At 34.9% G+C, this 13171-nt stretch overlaps 1 protein-coding gene and 1 long non-coding RNA gene across 3 annotated transcripts in view; one reads left to right on the forward strand and one right to left on the reverse strand.

The window, feature by feature from the left end:
- Positions 1-13171, reverse strand: part of UNC5C (unc-5 netrin receptor C) — a 351352-nt gene that overhangs the window by 171402 nt on the left and 166779 nt on the right. The window lies entirely within an intron of this gene.
- The window catches only part of LOC140623817 (uncharacterized), a 30457-nt gene continuing 28300 nt past the window's right edge, over positions 11015-13171 (forward strand). Inside the window, exon 1 of the long non-coding RNA XR_012023332.1 lies at positions 11015-11112. This is a non-coding gene — a long non-coding RNA (uncharacterized lncRNA). The remainder of the gene's footprint in view (positions 11113-13171) is intronic.

Consider the following 13171-nt stretch of genomic DNA (forward strand, 5'->3'; position numbering starts at 1 on the left):
GGCCCGGTGGTTTGGCGCCTGCTTTCGGCCTGGGGCGTGGTGGTCCTGGGGTCCTGGGATCGGGTCCCGCATCGGGCTCACTGCGTGGGGCCTACTTCTCCCTCTGCCTGTGTCTCTGTCTCTCTCTCTCCTCTGTGTCTTTCATGAATAAATGAATTTAAAAAAAAATCTAAAAAAAAAAAACAAAAAACAAAATGACCCATCTGACTTTCTGCTGCAGGCCTAAACTTCCTGAAGTACCCTCTGGCCTGCAAGTCACAAAATACCAAGTGTCTGGAGGCTGAAAGGTTTGGCTCTCAGCTGAGCTGGCAAAGTACAATTGTGCTTACCTGGCTCTTATTAATTTGCTGATGTTCAGAGGTGTGGATACTTTCGAGAGTTATACTGCATTATTGATATAGGGGCATAATTTAAGTCTCAGTATGATTCAGTATGTAGTGCAGTGAGGCAGTTTCAAGTACGTCTATCAAGTATTTCATGTTTTAATTCCCTCGGATGATTGCTTTTCTTAACCTAGAGACACTATGACTGTATTTGCAGCTCTGGTTTAGCTGCTGAAAGGCTTAGAACCAAATTTGTGGTGCCCTGTAAAGACCATGTTATTCTACATGCTGGCTTTACAGAGAAGGAGTGGAGCCCAGTGACGTAGAGCCTAGGCTTGGAAGCCAGGTGGCAGGTTTCAAACGTGGGTTCTGCCTCCTTCTTATCTTTGTGACTTGGGACGTGTATCTTAGTGCTTTTTCTTCCTCTGGAAGCTGTTCCAACAACTGCTACTTTGAGGGATTAAATGGGTTTCTACATGAAAAGTGTTTACAACAGTGCCTGGCGTTGAGTACACACTGAATAGACATGACAGCATTATCATAAGTTCGTTATCATCATTGCTTTGATAATTTTCCTGCCCTATCAACTTCCTCAGTGATTTATTCATCGTGGCTTATGTATTTTTCTAAGCATTGCCAAATTCTATATCAAGCACACCACGGTATAAACCAAACAATTAATATATGTATAATTTATTCTTCTAATTTTCTAGCAAAAATAGTACCCCATTTTGCTTTTATAACCACATCCTCATTGAAAATTTTATTTTATAATACCATTTAAAGATTTTATTCCCTAATGCCACTTTTAATGGCTCATACCATATTTAAAAGTGTTCTTCTCAATACTCAAATATATGCTGGAATGCCAAGTGATCTTTTCAAACAGATCAATTTCTAACATACACAGACTTAAAACTACACATACCCTAAATATCAATGCCTATGAAAAGTTATTCAGAATAAACAACATAAAAGGCAAGTGGGATAACAAGACCCAGGCTGCCTGGGATAACTGGTCGTTTCTAGAGATCTGAGCTCTGGCACTCATCTACAGAGCAATAGCTTCCTTGTTATCCAGGATTTAACTTTTAACTTTTATCCAAGTAACTCTTCCCTGGAATCTCTCTAATCTAAAGTCCGAGAAGCAGGGTATATATATATATACCCACATTGTAAGTGATAACAGAAATATTTGTTTTATTTGAAAAGAAATAAAAGTGCTCGCTTCGGCAGCACATATACTGAAAAGAAATAAAATTGGGTTCTGCAGAATATCATGGAGCAAAGGTATTACAAACCTGCTATCTGGTCCTGTCACAAAATAGACCTGGAATTACCTACTTTTCAAAAGAGAAAGGACGAGTTTATAACTTTTAAGAAATGAAGTCAAGGTAAGCATTGTTTTAAATTAAGAAAATAAATGATGTTGAAAACACTAATCAACTTTCAGATTACATCTGACCCAAAATTTGTTATAAGAGATGACTCATTATCTCCTTTTATCTTAAACCTCTTGAGGAATCTAAACTGAGTGCCCAACCAAAGACAACATAATTAAAATCCTAGTTCCCTATCCCCTGATTCTTTTAAGTCTTGCAAAATTGCTTTATAGTCTAAAATCTCCCACTGAAATAAAAAATAAAATGCTAAATCAGTCATACAATTCATTGAAAATGTAACAAGAAGCTAATACTGGTATGACCTTTGTTAATATAAAATGCTAGACAGAAACCTAATTATAAAATAATTTGCAAAGGACTTCCATATTAATACCCTCCGTGATCATCTGACTAAGTCTAGTTGAACCTAACTATGTAGTTTTAATTATTAAACTTATCTTTGTCACATTAAACAGCCGGGCTGAGCACTGAGTTTGTTATTTTGAAATAATAATAACTTTTCTGTGTGGGGCAGTTTATGCCAAAACATTTCTATTTGTGTGCAAGTATAATTTGCAATGATATCAGGTCTATAACCAGCTGAAGAAAGCAGAGAAAAGTTACAAGACTTCAAAGGAATTCAGGAAGTTAAGTTCATATTAATGTCTTTCATTTGACTAGTCATTTAAAGTTCAGAAAACCTATCTCATGTATCTTCACTGAGACCTTGCAGATTAGGCAGGAAAGATTTTATTAATCTCCGTTTTACATACAGTAAGACTGAGGCTCAGAAAACTGAATGACATATCCCCAAATTATACCTTGACCAATGGTAGGTCAGAACTAGAAACTGGGGTTCTTACTTCTATCCTTTTTAACACTGTACCTTGTGCCACTTTATTTGAATTTAGATGGTAGATTTTTTTAACATTCTACAAATTAAATATCTATACTTATCTTTTAAATTTTTATCTCCTCTCCTCACAAACCTTATTGGTTCCTCCTGGAATATATTAGGATTAAGTTTTCCTGATTATTTCCAGATGTTTGAACATTATTTTTTATTATACTAATTTATCTTTCTTTGTTCTGATTTTAAATTTTTCAGATAGGTTAATCTGGGTGATTCATGTAGATTTCAGTTGTTTCAGGAAAATAGATTATATGGCCTATCATATTTATAGCTCGTTGTAGGTGTTTAAGAAATTCTTTTTGAATTGACCAGCTTCTGTCTAAGGAGAACTTTTTAGATTATGTTAGAATAGAATACAAATAGTATATTCAGAAAATTATTTTACATTATCATCTCAGAAATGGCTGACAAATTCATTCTGATGAAAGACAGATATGGTTCAGTGAATAGATGCTTTCACAGAAACATTAGAGCCCATGAAAATAACCCAGACACAGTCTAAATTAGCTTCTGGTGTGCTGACAGCCTGTTCAGCATAGTATATGAATACCCCTTTCATGATTTAAAAACATTTTGACGTCTAAGATAACATTAAATCTAGTTACCTGAGATGTATGAAATTATAATGTATCATAACTGAGTAGTTCAATTGAACAGTGAGGTATTTGGAAAAGCAAATTCAATAAGATAATAAGTCTATGTTTTTCTCCCTATACCCATGGAATCTAAGTAGAATAACTTGTGTTTTTATAGTATCTTTTTTATAAAACTGTCAATTTCAAAACTCTTTACAAATTATAGACTTACTACATTTTAGGTCACTTTATGGCATTGGTAAGAATTATGAATTGACTTAAAATACAAATACATGAAATAAAAAAAAAAAAAAAACAGGCAAGAACATTTCATAGAGCAATCCGTTGAAAAGCAGCCCAGTTCTGATGACTGCTAATGTTTATTTATGATGCACTTTATTAAACCCTTTGACTTTTCCAAGGGCCACCTGTAAACCAGTTATGATTTGTAGGTCTTAGGAATGTGTTCAATTCTCAGCCATTATTCTCTAAACCAGGTGTCTGAGACATTTCCAAAGCCCAGATAAGTGTAAGGATCTAAGCCAGAACTACCCAACACAAATATAATGCAAACCACCTAGGCAATTTAAAATCTTCTATTAGCCACATTACAAGTAAAAAGAAACAAATGGGATTAAATTTAACAACGTATTTTATCTAACCCAATATATTAAAAATGTTGTCACTATAACATACACTCAACATAAAAATTTACTGATATTCCACATTCTATTTTTTTGTACTAAGCCTATGAAATCTAATGTATTTATTTATAATTTAGTGATCTTAAACTAAAAGCTAAATTTGCACTGGAATTACTTGATTTGAATTTGGTTTTTATAAAATGTATATATAGTTCAATAGCTCTGGGTAAAGTCAAGCTTCCAAAACATTTCTTATGTATTTAAATATTTTCTAGTAACTGACTCAAGTATCAGTTTTAAATGTAAATTAATGAATGTTAAATGAAATGAGGAATTCAATTCTTCAGTTGTACTAGCAATATTATAAGTCCTTGATCATTCAGTGTAGCTGGGGTTATGTATTAAATAGCAAAAATCTAAATAGATTAAACAAAACAAAGTTTCAACTGGAGCAGCAGGTGTAAGAGGAAATGAGGATGGTACTGTAGAGAAAGAAAACAAGTAGAATGGTAAGTATATATAAGGCTGTTTTTTGTAAGTCTGATTTTTAAAAAAAGTCCTTCCAAGAGTATTATGTCATTTTTTTGATTTCCAGAATAGTCTTGACATTTGTTTATTTGCAGGCTACAAGATGATACAGGACACAGCTTTAAGGTTAGGATAGAGCTAATGAGCATCCATTTGAAATCCTTTCTATCAGTAAGAAAGGTTTAGTCTAGAATTGAACATGCATTGGCCACTAGCCACATATGGCTACTGAGCACTTAACACATGGCTAAATCGAACTGAGATGTGGTGTAATTGTAAAATCCACATTGGATTTTAAAGACCTCATACAAATAAGGGTAAAATGTCTCATTAAAACGTTTTAAGACTTAACACATGTTCTGATAATTCTACTTTGGATATACTAGATTATACGATTATTAAAGTTAATTTTACTTGTTTCTTTTTATTTTTTCTTTTCATTTATTTGTTTTTTTAAAGATATTTATTTATTTATTTATTTATTTATTTATTTATTTATTTATTTATGAGAGAGAGAGAGCACACAAGTGGGGGGTGGGGCTGAAGGAGAGAGAGACACAGATTGCCTGCTGAGCAGGGAACTTGACACAGGGCTCCATTCCAGGACCAGGAGATCATGACCTGAAACAGGAGCTGAAGGTAGACACTCAACCATTAGAGCTACCTAGGTACCCTGTTTTTATTTTTTAACATAGCTACTAAAAATTTAAAATTTCATATGTGGTCAGATTTGTTTGTTTGTTTGTTTGTTTGTTTTATTTGGACAACACTATATAGAAAGAGAGCTTGCATTTGCTTGCATCAGAGTTGATGAGACTGCAATTGCTTGGTTTTTGGTTTACCCTGAGCATGTGATTTCTGGTTTTCAGAGTTCCTCTTTACCAATATGCTGCCAAGAAAAAGCTGCATATTCTTGGCCACACTGGGGCTTATGACCTGGTTTTCTGTCGCTGGCTTTTGCAAGCAAAGTTAGGGTGGACTCCAGGGCCTCCATGAAAAGGAGGGTTTAACTGTTCTCATTTTCAGCTAATTGCTGTTTTGTTCTGTTAACCTTCTTTTGCTCACTTATGTTTGGCAGCTTGATTTGTGCTTTTCATTCTTCAGGAGTTGCAAAAGTAGCAAACTACACCGCCCATTGTGGGTGACTGCATGCAATTACTGCACGCAGTTTTACATTTTTATCACAGTAGGACAAAGGCATTATAAGAAAAGCACTACATGAATAATTATATGAATAAAATAATCACCAGGTAGCTCAAAAAAGTATGTAATTCAAAAGAACAAGCAGTTCATTGTGGGCATTCATTTTATGACTAGGCAGGCAGTCTGTGGAAGGAAAGCTATAGTTTTGTCTCAGTCTTTACACTATCTGTGTAATTATCATATATGGCATGGCTCTGAGGTCGTGAAGGATATTGAAAAGGTGTTGCACTTCTGCTACTGTCTGTTCTGTCCGCTACACTCTCCATAGCAAAAAGGAAAGAAAATGAGCCTCCATGATGTTAAACCAAGAGATGCTACTTGGATCTGTGTTGCTTAGGTTGTTTGCACACGTACTACAGGGGCATCTGAAACTTCGGTTTGGTGAACCTATAAAGTGGCGTTGTTCTATCAGTTTTCTCAGGAACCTTCACTGTGTAAGTAACACAGTCATATCTGGCCTCAACACTTCATCTTAGCACATGGCACTGTCACCAATTCCTTGTGCAAAAGACACAGAGAGTGCTCATTTTGCTGAGGTAGTAACACCAAATCTGATGCTCACTGTCCTTGTGAACTTTTCCTGACACCTCCACTGATATAGAAAGTCTGCTTTCACCCTGTAAACTCCCTGTATTTGGCCCTTGGAAAAAAAAAAAAGTGCTTGTAGCTCTAGGGCTCTAATGCAGCATGCTCTTGCATGGCTCATATAAGGAGGGACAGGCCTCTATATTGCCTTGTAACACTGTAGTAATATAATGTGCCTTGAAGGATTCCTTGAAGAGAGCCATTGGTATATGAAATAATGAAACTTCATTAAAACATACCATTTAATAACACCATTTACAAGCACAGACTTTCAACTGGAAACATAAAAGGACTGAGTTATACAAAATGGTTGCCTCCTGAACGTCCATCCTGGATGTTCAGCACTTCCTTTTATAGGGTTAATAAGGGGGACACCTGGGTGGCTTAGTGGTTGAGCATCTGCCTTCAGCTCAGGGCATGGTCCTGGAGTCCCAGGATTGAGTCCCATATCGGGCTCCCTGCATGGAGCCTGCTTCTCCCTCTGCCTATGTATCTGCCTCTCTCTCATGAATAAATAAATAAAATCTTTAAAAAATAAAAAAATAAAGGGTGAATAAGGTTGCTTATATGTCTGAAAAAAGGGAAAATAGCTAATACAACTCACTTTTCTAAATGTTCATCTTGCTGATAGATTGAGAAGTGGAATGGCAGTTTATGTAAACGTTGACTTTAGCACCTCATGTGAGTATCTATATTTCATATTCATATATCAACACATTCTCTAGTTTTAAGGAATAATTCTTTTTCTAATTACTAATTCCTGTAAATTTCAAGAAGAACCAAGCTAGGATATTTAATTACATAGTCTCTGCCTTTTTCTCTCAGAATTATTTACCTGAAGTCTCAATTATAAATAGAAGAGTCATATTCTTGGGAACAAAATGCCAAAGGCACAGTATTTTGATAGACTTGTTTTCCTTTTTTTTTTTTTTTTTTGGGTAGACTTGTTTTTCTAATAAAAATTTAACAAGTGTTGGTAGAGGTGGACAGAAAAAGAAGGAATACACTCAGGGGACTGACTATGCCTAACATTTGTCAATTAATTTATGGTTTCAATAATATAGAGTTGACATCTTTACATATTTGACATTCATTCTTTGTTGTTATGGCCAATATCTGCTAACTCTCATTCATTTAGTTGTCATTCTTCTCTCCAAAAGAATTTCAGAGACTCTGAATTTTAAATAACATTCCTTTCTTGAGAGCCTACTGTGTTCAGGTTCAGTATTTAGCACTTAATCAACATGCCTCCTCAAAGTGTTCAATAACCAGCTCAAGTATGAGCTTGACGGATAGATGAGGAAACCAAGAATAAGCGAGGGCATTTTCCCCAAGGTCACATAACTTTTATGTGGCTCTACAGAAAACAATGCTGTTTCGCCTGACACCAGAGCCTGAGGCTTTCCATAAAGCTACACCACCATCATGAAAGGAGTTATTTAACAATAAATATGAAATTTTAGAGTTATGTTACTAGTGGACAGAATATTAATTTAGGAATTCTGCCTGTGAAAGTCCTCACAATGGTTTCCTGGTGATAGAAAATGATGTGAAATCTCTCTGGTGATTAACAAAAGTCTATTTCTCAGTCTTCCTTTCCAGAATTTACAAGATAAAGAATCAGATGATTCCAAGAGTGATCTAAGGTTTTAATGTCCTACCTACTATCACTAAACCTAACATTGCTCATTTCTATTACTCACTTTGCTAAGCTAACAGACTGTCTTTATGTTGGAAAAGATGCACCTGAGTTAAAGTTGGGTGACTTACCGACTAGCATTACTGTGACAATTATCCATGAGTGACTGCTGAGGCTGGATTTTCCAACTTGGTGATAATATGATTTTTTTTTTAATTGCTTGAGATAGTGTCTCAATTAAAACTAGGATTGATTTTGGTGAGCTGAAATTTTTAGACTAAATAATGTTTACAGTAACTGTTTATCAATAAACAACTAAGTCTTTAATCTCTAAGTCCTTGGCATTACCCTTTGTTTAAATAATGTTCTAAATGTAGGTAGACCAAGAAAAGAACCAATATAGCAGCTACCACACGGTTTCAGTCATATAGAGCACAATAGTTATACATTTTAGTAGCATTTAATAAAGCAACAAAATTTTTATTCATAACTTACTCTCCAACTGTTAACACTAATTTTAAGCAATTTGCAAATAGGTTATCCTAATTATGCAACAGAACAATTTTCGAATCAGTCAGGCAAGAAATGGCATATGGCTGACATTAACTTTACCATCCCTTCAATCTTCTGATAACAAACTGAAATACAACTCAGTGAATAATCTTCTATTTAAATGTTGAATTCTCCAAGTTTATAGCCCTCTAAAGGAAATGTTGTCATTCTCCTAGTAATTCATAATTCAGTATGTATATGCCTCTATGTATGTATATGTATATATATGTTTTTTCTATAATAAATAAATTACCTATTACATGTATATATATTTCTCTGCTACATTCTTCAGGTAACATGAGAGGGCACTACAAGGAGAAAAAGCAAGTTTTATTTAACATTATTAAGTTAAAATGAGGGAAAGAGTGAATTTTTGTAGTTTACCTCTCTGTCTCAGTTACTGATTTGAACAGATCATGGATGAGCTAGAAAAGAAGACATTTAAAAAAGTTTCACAATGAAAGAATGTTAAATGCTCGGAACTGTGAAAGGGATCCTAGATGGAAAACTTAAGATTTCATCCATGTTTGAGCATAGTATAGACTGTATATAACAGGCTATCAATGAAAATTATTGAAAAGGTTGGAAAAGAAATGCTATTTCTTTAATCAAATCAAAGACTTGAAATCTGAATTAACACTTCAATTCTTGTGATTGATATAGGATAGTTGACTTCTTTTCCTTTTCTTTCCCTGCATAGTCTTATTCTCTTCTCTGACTTTAGTTCCTAACTTATAAATCTGTATCTCTAGACCTTTATGGGTCAAGAGCAAGTTGCCATCTTGCTAGATGCCTTCACATAAATGTATACAAGTTGCATCTCCAAATTCAACATGTCCAAGATGGAGAGAAGGGAGGGTGTTAAGAAAGTTGACATTTTTATACACTTACCATAAGCGAAGTCATTTATATCCATACTAGTTTTATCTGAGGACCACCATTTGGATTGTCATCCTGTGTTCCTTAGCTCAAATACAGAAAATTAAGTATAACTTTTCACTTAAATTAGAAACCTAGGAATCAAGTTTAATTCTTCCCTCTGCCTTACTTCTCACAACCACTTCACTTTCAAGTCATACCAGCTGTACCTCTGACATGTTTATGAATCCTATCCTATTTTTCTTTTCTACCACTTTTAGTAGGATCCTCATGAGCCTCACCCAGAACTACCTATCTGTTCTTGCCAAGAAAAAAAAACACCATATTACTTGCATTTGCTTACTTGTTTCTCTAAAATGCAATCTCATCATATTTCAACTTTCCCCAATTCTATTCATGTTTCTCCTTTAACACTGGCAGTAAAGTTAATCATCTTTTATCTATCTTCAAAGGCTTTATAATATAGCTCTGGTCTACTTTTCCAGCCTCATCTGACATCTCCCTACCCTACTTTGAACATACAGGACTTTATTCTTGGCTTTAATCCTTAATTCTTGGCCTCTCATTATTATCTTTAATTTTCAGCGAATTTACCTGTGCAACCTTCCCTCCCCATCTAACATTTCCAGTTCCTCTTACTCTTCCTGTGCCTCTTACACATGCCCCCCCTACAACATCTCTCCCTTCCAACATTTATTCCTTTCTCTATTTACTGTTAGTTTCTACCTCACTGGAATTATGCCCCCACCAAAACAGGGATTTTTGTCTATTTTGCCCATCTATGTATTTATCATTGAAAATGACTAAAAACAGTTTCTAAACCTAGTGAGTATTCACTAAATATCCGCTGAATGGAAGAGTAAATTCCCTGAAAGACATTGTTCTTTCTATCTTCTGTTTTCAAGGCATCCATGTCCCTTGCCCAAGTATATATCCATTAGCTGGCAAAAATCTCACCTACTCATAAACTCATAGTTCTAATATTACCTTCTTTTTGAGAGTTTTCCTGATTCCTTAGGTATATTAATCATTACTCATTCCATGACTCGATAGCACTTAACGTAGTCTAATTTGGGTTATGGTTTGCTGTCTGTATTATTAAAATGAGAGCAATGTATCTTCTCATCCATCCTGCCTTGCAAACAACAGAAGCTTAATACAGGTTCAGTAAACTGATTGTTTAAACAAAGCTGTAGATGAAACATAAACTAAGGAAATAAAATACAAGTTTGTCAACTGGAGTTCTATTAAGGTTACTATTTTAGTTGGAAAACATCAAAAACAAAGGGAGACAAAGTGCAATTTCTTAAGCCTGTATTGACTCTTTAGGCAGAAAGAACTAGGAGAGATTGAATGACTGGTATTAAGCCAAGAACAGGAACTTTGGAGACTCATTATCATCTAATACCTTTAGAACAGCTGACATTAATTTTGGATACACCTAAGAAGACGAATGCTATCTATATAAGCAAGACTTCTAAAGCATTAAAATAGTCCTTAGTGTTTTTTTTTCACTCCCTTTGTCTATCACAGCTTAGCTTAAAAGATCTAACAAAATCACAGCAGAGGAATTTGCTTCAGGCTATAGTGAATTCTGTGTGCTTGAAGACACTACATGGTGTGTCAAATGTTAATTAGACAATGAAATAAACCAGAGTTGGCATGAGAAAATAGCCAAGCATTGATTTTCTTTTCACTTTCTATTTATTAAAATGCTATAGAGCAAACAGATAAACTTTCTTGGCTCAATATTTATAACCAATTTCCTTGTTTTAACAGGGAAATGGGAGTGCCTTCAGAGGTGAATTGAAAGCCTGTCTGTTTTCAGTAATGCTTTGGTTAAGCAGCTTTTTCCTGGTACAATAGGTTCCTCACTATAATGCCATTTGGTAAGTTTTTTTGCATGGGTTATATCTTGACAGACATGATATCATAAAAATAACTAAGAACTGTAAAAAGTGAGAAAATCCAGACTACATTAAAAAATATGCAAACACACTGCATAAGACAGACTTGTCATTATGCTTCAACATTTGCTGAGCCTACAGTTAAAAGAAAGAAAAATACTTAAGGTTTTTTTTATGGTGAAATCAAATGGGATTGGGATTAGACATGGGAAAATCAAGTCTTTTCGTTATTCTAAAGAATATGGAAGCTGCAGCATAATCTGTAAATTCAGAGACCTGTGTCTGCATCCACATTGCTTGACTTCACTATTTAATGCCTGTGTGAATTTGGGCAGATTACTTAACTTCTCTGTTCCTCTCTTTTTTCATTTGGGAATTGGGGATAATTTTATTGCCAAATTCAAAGCATCGTGATGTAGGTTAGGTGTGTTAATACGTATAAAGCACAGAGAACACAGAGACTATATAGCATTTGTTAAATAAAATAGCTATTCATAAAAGGAAGTAAATTCAAAACCTCACAGGATACAGCATACAGACAATTGAGAAGCAGTAAATCAAATGGGTATTTAATTGTCATTTTCACCCAGCATAACATATGTTCTCTTCCAAATAAAACATGAAAATGCAATAACCCTTACTAACCTTTGACAACTTATTTATAAACACCATGTTCTGCATTTCTTGGGAAAGGTTTTCAAGGTATGCATCTTTCTGGTTTCTAGATTATAATGCAACCAGCACTAGAGCCTGGATAATCACACTGTTTTTAATCAATTACCTCTTCAATGCAATGCCTCCTGAACCATTTCCTAGAACATGTAACAACTGTATCATATAATTGTGTAAAACCCAAGATACACATGCCTGTTGTTTAATGCTAATTTCCTTGAGCTTTCTAAGAAGAATTGCTATTGACTACTTTCATTAGGAAACTATTGACCCTCCTCCAGTGGAGCATCCTGAGAAGAAATTCACTAAATATGCCTCGTATTTCATCTCTTGAATATCAAGGTGCAATCGGCATGCTGAAGGATATGGTTTATTTAATCCAAAATTAAAATTTTATAGGCTACATTACCTAAAGTAAATTGCTTAATACATTTAGAAGAACAGCTGCTTTCTAAGTGTTTGGCTTCCTGTACTTGAGGCCTAAATTGGGTGAACCCCTACAGACACAAGTACAGTAGTCTCCATATTTCAGATGTCAAATCCGGTCCTCCCTCCTCAACCACATACACAAAACAGTTTTCACAGGGGGAAAGATTTGCTGTTTCAGGTACCATTGATTCCAAAGAGATTTCTTCATCTTTCCTCTCCCTTTGTTAGTCTACAAAATTGAGAAATAATCAAAACTATTTTATAAGATTAAACAGCCTGATTTTCAATTTATTCAGCCTTGTTTGGGTATTACTCCGTCTTTATTTAAAGTAGTCATGCTATATTTAAAAATAGATTAGAGGCACCTTATAACAAAAACAGATATAAAACACAGCACTTAAAGCTGGAACTAATGTGTGGCTGGTGGTTCATGAACACGAGGGAGACTTTCTCACTTGGCTTCTAAGCAAAGTATTCAGAAATCATCCTACAGTACTCAGAGGATGTAAATATAATAAAAGAGTACAATCTAGATGTCTGTACAGTTGAGTGGAAGAGATGGCGCCAGACTCTAGGCCCTCTGGAAGACATACTACCACATGAGAGGACAGGGCAGATAAGGGGCTAGTAGGATTCCCCCAGCACTCATTTCAGCTAGAAGTTGCTAAGAGCTGGTGTCTACAAAACTAGATATAACCCTAGTTTTGAAGCCTTAGTTCAATTATCTCCCACATCATTCTCTGCTACTAATAATGTACAAGGCACCATGATCTCTTGTCTTGTCCTACAATAATATCCTCAAAGCTCTCCCTATGTTGACTTGAAACTCTTAAACATGACCATCCTCCAACATCAGAGTAATATTTTAAAAATATAAATGGACACATGGCACAATACTTCTGACCATCCCCTTTTGGTTTTTACCATGGCCTATAATGCC

This window comes from Canis lupus, chromosome 33 (genome assembly GCF_048164855.1).
Source record: "Canis lupus baileyi chromosome 33, mCanLup2.hap1, whole genome shotgun sequence".
NCBI lineage: Eukaryota > Metazoa > Chordata > Mammalia > Carnivora > Canidae > Canis > Canis lupus.